This window comes from Littorina saxatilis, linkage group LG6, assembly GCF_037325665.1.
Source record: "Littorina saxatilis isolate snail1 linkage group LG6, US_GU_Lsax_2.0, whole genome shotgun sequence".
In the NCBI taxonomy this organism is placed as follows: Eukaryota; Metazoa; Mollusca; class Gastropoda; order Littorinimorpha; family Littorinidae; genus Littorina; species Littorina saxatilis.
The window spans coordinates 39,039,327-39,046,938 of record NC_090250.1 but is presented as its reverse complement, the minus strand read 5'-3'; positions in this window follow the sequence as shown (position 1 = coordinate 39,046,938).

The window sequence follows — 7,612 nt, the reverse complement described above, 5'->3', positions numbered from 1 at the left end:
GTTCTGTGTTTTACGTTGATTGTAGTATATATTACTTGCGTAAAGGGCCTAGAGCCATAGGCTAGGCACTTAAAAATGTTCAGTTGTTTCTGTTATTATATTATTGTTATTATTATTAGGACACAGACACCTCAAAGAAAACAAAAACACACCAACAATAAACAAACAGAAAACAGAGATGGAACATCACATCCTCCTGCTCATCCACAGATGAAGAAGACGAAGAACAAGACGAAGAAGATGATGAAGGAGAGGGAGAAGTAGAAGATGGAGAAGGAGTAATGGAAAGAGTAGAAGAAGATGTGAGAAGAAGACAAAGAATTAAAGCTATTTTTTTTAAGTAAGAGAAAACATACAAGGTAGAAAATAAATAAACACAACATTTGCATACAATTCCCTTTTGATTGCAGAAAGTTTATTGAAATACCTCAGACAGAAACATTTCGATATATTTCAAAAGCAAAAAATAAATTGCAAGAAACCAAGACTCGCTGTATGCTACTATTTAGAAATACATTAGTATTTTTATCATCATTATTATTATTACATTTTACTGTACGGTATGTGACACTGTTGTATGTCTGCGACTTACAGCTTTGTGCTTGCATCTGTTTGCTTTGTATATTATTGATACTAAAAAAAAACCACGAAAATCCAAGTCAGTGAATATAAAGTTAATGTAAACAAGCATACTACTCAAGCAATAAGCGCAGTAGAATTTATTTATGTGCTCTTTTTCACATTCTCTTCTCTGTTCTTTTTCTGTTATTGCTTCGTCATAATTATGTTTCGGTACCACGGCTACCTAATCATGTTGATAATTAACTTTTGTCTCCAAAATCAAATGCCATGGAAATTTAGGAGTTGACGAGCGTTACAATCAAACTACAGCTAAACTCTCTGTACCTACATGGTACTTAAAATTTGCTCAGGTGAGTTGTGAAAATAAAAATGTCTACGGTTGCACTTGATCCAAAAAGGAAAGGCTACTTATGTGACACTAAATGTAAGCTTGTTTGATAAATCGGGTGCCATGTAAAGGACTATATGTTTTTAGTAATGTGTCTACTCAACAGGAAGTGTGTCGTATACCTGTGGTGCTCAAGAGCTGAACCAGAAAAGGGGTTGGGCGTGTTTTGCTAAGTAGCCGTTTTTTGGTCACACCACGAAAAAACTGTCATTTTAAAAAATGTGCTCTATAATTTTTATTTTCCATTTGTTTTCAAAACCACTTTCAGTGTAGTACCTTTGGGGCCCAAGGATGATGCCACAAAAATTTGAAGAATCTAGCTTTTGTGAAAATAATTTTTTTCTAATTATTTTCATTCGAACCGAATTTCGGGTGTTTCTAAAACTAAAGTCCATTTGAAAGATACCACATCACCTCCATTTTTTTTTCACCACGAAATTCCGGTAGTACTGCAATAAAAAACCTTAAATAACAAATGTTTTGGAACTTTTTCCCCTGTTTTGGGTGCCATCTAACCTTATAAATCTTTTGTTAAAAGGAATTTTCCCTAAACTTAAAAATGAATTATAGGTAGCCAAATTTTGTTGTGAAGGAAATTGTGAATATAATTTGGGCTCCACATTTTTCTTTTTAAAGGATGAGTATTTTTCACCGTTTATTTCAACTACATAAAGACCGATATATGCACGTGAAAGTGACTGAACATTGTGGAGTTAACTCCAAGTCGACGGGGTTACCACAGGACGAAGAAGAAGAAGAAGAAGATGAGCACAGAGAACAGTTCAGTTTGCCATCAGACGCGTGACAGCTCAGCTACACTACATTCTGTTGCACCAAAACATGTTTAAAGTTGCCGAATTCGTGAAATCGACAAAATCGTCGATTTCGTGAAATCGATTGACGATTACGTGAAATCCGTTGCCGATTTCACGAATTCGACAACTTTAATCTGGCCTTTCACGATTTCGGCAATAGCCTGTCGAATTCGCGTTCTCGGCAAGCGATTGCCGATTTCACGAATTCGGCAAATACGTTGCCGATTTCACGAATTCGGCAATTACCAGATTTCGTTACGACATATACATGTACTTTCAAACTGAATGAAGTCTCGTCACACTGTAACACTACACGCATAATCTTAAGAGGAAAGAGTCACACTCACTGAATGATTTATGTCGCGAGGGTGTGATCAGGCGGGTTGAACCGGTGCCGGTTGGAAGCTATTTAATATTGATGTTTGAAGGTCTGGTGCAGGTGTCCGATTTCAAATTTACAACCTGCTTTTCCCTCTTGACTGTGGAATGTGTCTGGCTTTGTTCTTGAGAAAATAAAGAGTGCACTCCGTATTGATTTTAGTAGCTTAAGAGCACGCTCTGTACTTTTTTCAGTAAAATGTTTACTTTTCCGTTGTTGCTTATGCGTTGTATTAACAACGACTAGCACAAAAAAGTGACCACTGACCACAGCGAATTACAGAGACTATTGCAAAGAAAATGCGACAAGTTTCTGTTCTTTGTTTAGGGAGAAAGTGGTGGTTATGGTAGAGGTGATGATGATGGAGATGACGGAGATGTTGCTGCTGCTGCTGCCGCTGCTGATGATGCTGATGACGATGATGACAATAACGATGACGACGACGACGACAACGACGACGACGATGATGATTGACGACGACGTCGACGACGACGACGACGCGCTTTCTTACACACGAAGGGGCTACCTTTAAAAACGTACAATCCACCTTCATTGCTGACTCAAAATTATAACTGTTACTTCATGAATACAAACATAAAAACATAAAAACTACCTCACTTACCTCACAACTAAAACACCCAGCGCAAGCAACCAATCTTTATTGCACTAAAAGGAATTCAAGATCGCTCAGTTACGTACCGTACTATACCTCATACAAATGTACCGTGTACATTATTCACATCAATTGTCCTCTTACTCCATCCATTGTGTCCCATTACCTTTACATCTACCTGTCGCCTCGACCACCTTTCGGGATCCCTCTGGCTCAGCTGTCTTCCATCTTCCCTCCAGACAGATGTCATGTCGTTTTCATCTTGACCATTATTGAATACTCCATCGTCATTTTGGCCCAGACATCAGCCGCAGAAATTGACCAAATTAAGGTTAATATGAGGAGAATGGGCAGACGAGATTTGGTGGTTATAGAGCATTGGGTAGTCGATTAAGCACGGTCTGTGGTGCTTGTAAAGCTGCAGATGGGAAATGCTTGGATACATGTGAATAGTAATATTAATTCAACACTTTATTATCGTGTTGGCCCAGCCATTGTAGAGCACAATTGGCCCAATTTGGGATCTTAATGACAAAGACGTTGTGGACGAGATTTGGTGGCTGCAGTGTATTGGTGCTTGTAAGGCTGCAGATGAGAAAAGCTTGCATATACCTATGAATACTAATATTAATTCAATACTTCATCATCATTTTGGCCCAGACATTGTAGCTCGAAACTTGAGAGAGAGACTGTAGGGTTTAACGTCCTCTCAGGTGACTATGACCTATATTGGGACATGATTTGTTTATTCGCTATAGAGGGGGGGAGGTGGGGAGAGGGGGCCGGGGGATGATGGGTTGGGGTTGTTTGAAGGTTAAAAGTTGTTTGGTAAAAGGGTTGGTTGTAAAATATTCCCTTCGCCACGTGAGACACCTTGTGGGGGAGGGGGGATTAAAAGAGGTTTTTGTTTCTTTATTCTTTCCAAATTTGTGATGTAAAAAATTGATAAAATTTCAGAGCCACTCTGATAAAAAGTTTAAAAGTCCAAATTCTTCTATTTGAAGTTGATATGCCGGAGCAATTTACATATATACATGGTACGCAGAGGTTGCCTCGCCCTTACACATATAACATATATACAACATGGATCTTTCGTTCAGTCATTCGCACCCTCCCCCCCCCCCCAAAAAAAAAAAAAAAAAAAAGGTGGTAAGAGTCCTTTTAGGGTAAAAATAAGCTTGTTTATCTTAAGTTAAACTAGTAGAGCAGTTTATTGTTTTTTCTCATTTGGTGTCACGATTTGGTTGGGTCTTGGTGTGCGGTGCTCAGTGACCCACCCGCCAGAAGAGGCGGGGAGGGGAGAGGGGGGATGAGCTACCGTCCCACCAGGTGGAGCGAAAACTTGCCGAAGTTGGGGTAAATATGATAAGGACGGCATAGGCAAGATGTGGTGGTTTACAGTGTACTGGATATAATTGTCTGTTTTAGCTAGGTTAATTAAGTGCGGTTCAATGTTCTGGTGAAGCTGCAGATGGGAAATGAGTGTATAGTAGTTTAAATACTTACATGCATGGAATACTTTATCATCGGTTTGCTAAGACATTGTGGATCAAAACTGGTCGAATTAGGATTACTAATTATTTGGACATAAACGGCATAGACGAGAATTGATGTTATTGGGTATTGTGGGCTTTAGGGTTAAGTGCAGTTTAAGCTAGGTGCTTGTAAAGCTGCTAATAAGAATGTTTTTTTCTGTACACACGCGGATTCTTATATCAATTAAATACTTCATCGTCGTTTTGGCTATGCAGACACTGTAAAATGTAAAAACTAGCCACAATAGGGTTAATATGACACAGGATTCTTTTTTAGTTATGGGGTACTGGATAGTCGGTTTTAGGTTTAAATGCGGGTTAATGTGCGCGTAAAGCTGCAGGTGGGAAATGAACGTATGGAAAATGGGGAAGGGGTGGTCGGTAGATGTATTGTCTGTTGAAGGTATAGGTGGGAGGTTGGTGTGTTGGTGTCTGCAAACAAGTACGGAGTATACTAGTATTTTGCACCAATCCCGTTAGATCTAAAAGGAGTACAATGAAAATGTCAATAATCCGTTTTGGGTGTTTAATTTGAGAGAATGGTATGGGACAAGGAGGACATTAAGGTTATAATTCGATTTTTATTCCTTTGCACCGACTACTCCGGCCATTTAGGTTGCGACATACTACCGTTAAACGTTTGATGCAAGTACGGTTTGGTCTGATAACCTTGATGTGTGATTACTCAAGCGTAAAATATAGGCCGGGAAACATCCGATTGTTTCTGGATCATTGCACAGTACACGGACAATTCATTCACTTCCAGTACTCTGAGACTGGTTACAAATTCCTGGTGATGTTTATGCATGATCGGTTGCACTTTAAGCAGGTACGCATTGCGTCATGTCGTCGTACTATTTCGCAAACCACCATGGGCCATTTTAACTATACAAGTGCAAAGAATGAGTATATATATAGTCACGGTGTAATCGGTGTAATACCCTCTCTTTTTGGAGAAAAAAAAATGTTCGGAAATATTTGCAAGTGTTGAAAAATAAACTGCACAATGTCAATGTTGCTCTTTTGAACAGACATAGTTTAGGGAAGGTAAGAGGGGGAGGGAGAGAGAGAGAGAGAGAGAGAGAGAGAGAGAGAGAGAGAGAGAGAGAGAGAGAGAAAGAGAGAGAGAGACAGAGACAGAGACAGAGAGACAGAGACAGAGAGACAGAGACAGAGACAGTGACAGAGAGAGAGAGAGAGAGAGAGAGAGACAGAGAGAGAGAGAGACAAACAGAGAGGGACAGACAAACCGACATAGAGAGAGACAAAGACTGATACAGACAGAGAGAAAGACAGAGATACAGAGACAGACAGAGACAGAGACAGAGAGAGAGAGAGAGAGAGAGAGAGAGAGAGAGAGAGAGAGAGAGAGAGAGAGAGAGAGAGAGAGAGAGGGAGAGAGAGAGAGAGAGGGAGAGAGATTTAAAGGCACTTTCCTTCTCGTGAAAATCGTTCGGCTCACCATCTTAGATCTGATCAGGCTTTTACATAGGATTAGACCATCCCTCCACTTGGATACATACCAAACCTCAACACTCTAACTTCGTGCTGTGGTCAGTTGGATTTTTTTTATGAATACAACATTAATTGATAAAACAAAAAATCTCACCGTGCACAGAGAGCTCCAAGGCTGTTCATTTTGGGTATGTGACCAACTGGAGGGAAGGTCTTTTTCTATGTAATAGCCAGACCATATCTGAGAATGTACGTGAGCCGAACTGTTTTCACGGGAAGGAGTGTGCCTTTAGCTTTAAACATTACATATATATATAGTATATATATATATATGCCACCATTAAACGTATCTCCGTCGTCCAGCTATTCCAGAAATTCAAGTACATGTACATTGATAGAAATTCTTACCTACTGGCCATTAAGAGCGGGACATCAATCTACCTGTGACAATTTAACACGGGTTTGCTCTCTTTGACATCAAGGTCAGCACATTGTGTTAAAAGACCCCGCAACATGGATTGATAGTGTCGTGTTTTGAGAGATGATGTCACAGGTCCGCGTGTCCTTTGTCGCGGGCCCGGTCCTCTGTGTTAATGGATCACGGTCGTCATGTTCGTGGAGTTTCGCCGTTTGTCTGATGCTTTCACCTGTTGTCTGCTTTATGTCAAAGTGGCCATTAACTTTGCCGTAGGAGGTGGACTATTGATGAGGATGTGTTGTGACTTCCCGTATCATCCAATAATGGAAGTGCAGTGTAATGGAATTGCATGATCCAGCGGGCGGAGCATTACTATGCCATCCATCTTAACTAACGCACTATTAGGCAGATTAATTCAACCCTGAAAGGTTGAATGAATAGTTTGCTTTTACTGCCAAGAGCTTTTTTCATGTATAAATAACCTGTTGCATATTGACATATTTGGTGACTATGCATCAAGAGAACATTTAGGCATTTACACACAAAAGATCTTATTTTGACGGTTTTTGGACTGTTGACAGGCTCATTCCGAGTTCTTTGTGACTGATAAATAGTTTAGAGATACATGACCTACACACCTACCCTTAGTAATATCAAGGGGAAAATAAAACCTTTTCAATTGGTTCGAGTGTTGTTTAAACTGTCGTTGGTAAGTTTGTTTTCAAACGACATGAATATAATTTGAGTTTCAGTGTGCTTTCTGCTTGAGAAATGTGTGTCTGTGTAAAAGCTTCCAGATAGAGGAAGTTAGCAAACTAAAACTTCAGAATTTCCAATACCAAGACTGCTAAATGTCGTGCAGCAGGAACCTAGCACAGTAGACCCCACGTCAACTGTGCCTTTTTTCTCTGCATTCTAACATTCAAATCTGAGACAACACCTACCACATCTCCAAATCAACAATCCATCAATTATTGCAGCACGCTCAACACCTACAGACTTAAAACTCCTTTTGAAAGTCGAACTCCCGAATAAAGTTAAAGTGCGATAAATCAAAGAAGCACAAACACCTCTTTAATTCTTTCGTCTTGAAAGGTTGAGGTTTTTATTTTGAAAACGAGCGCATGACTTAAGTGCAGCTCTGATTTGAATGCAGGGATAACCTGATGAACTTGCCAAGCTAAAAGCTGTTTGTGTTCAACATTGACTGCGAAGAATGGAGCAACAGGGTTTCTTTGTCAGACACGGCGTCTGTGACCATCTGATGACCCTCAAACAGAAATAAGTACGGCTGGTTTTATGGTATGTCGTTGTGGCGACGGTGGTGGTGGTGGTGGTGCCGGTTGGAGTGTGTAGGGGAAGAGGGGGTTGATCAAGGGAGGGGAGGAAGGGGAGAAGTAGAGAATGATATAGGAGAGAGAGAGAGA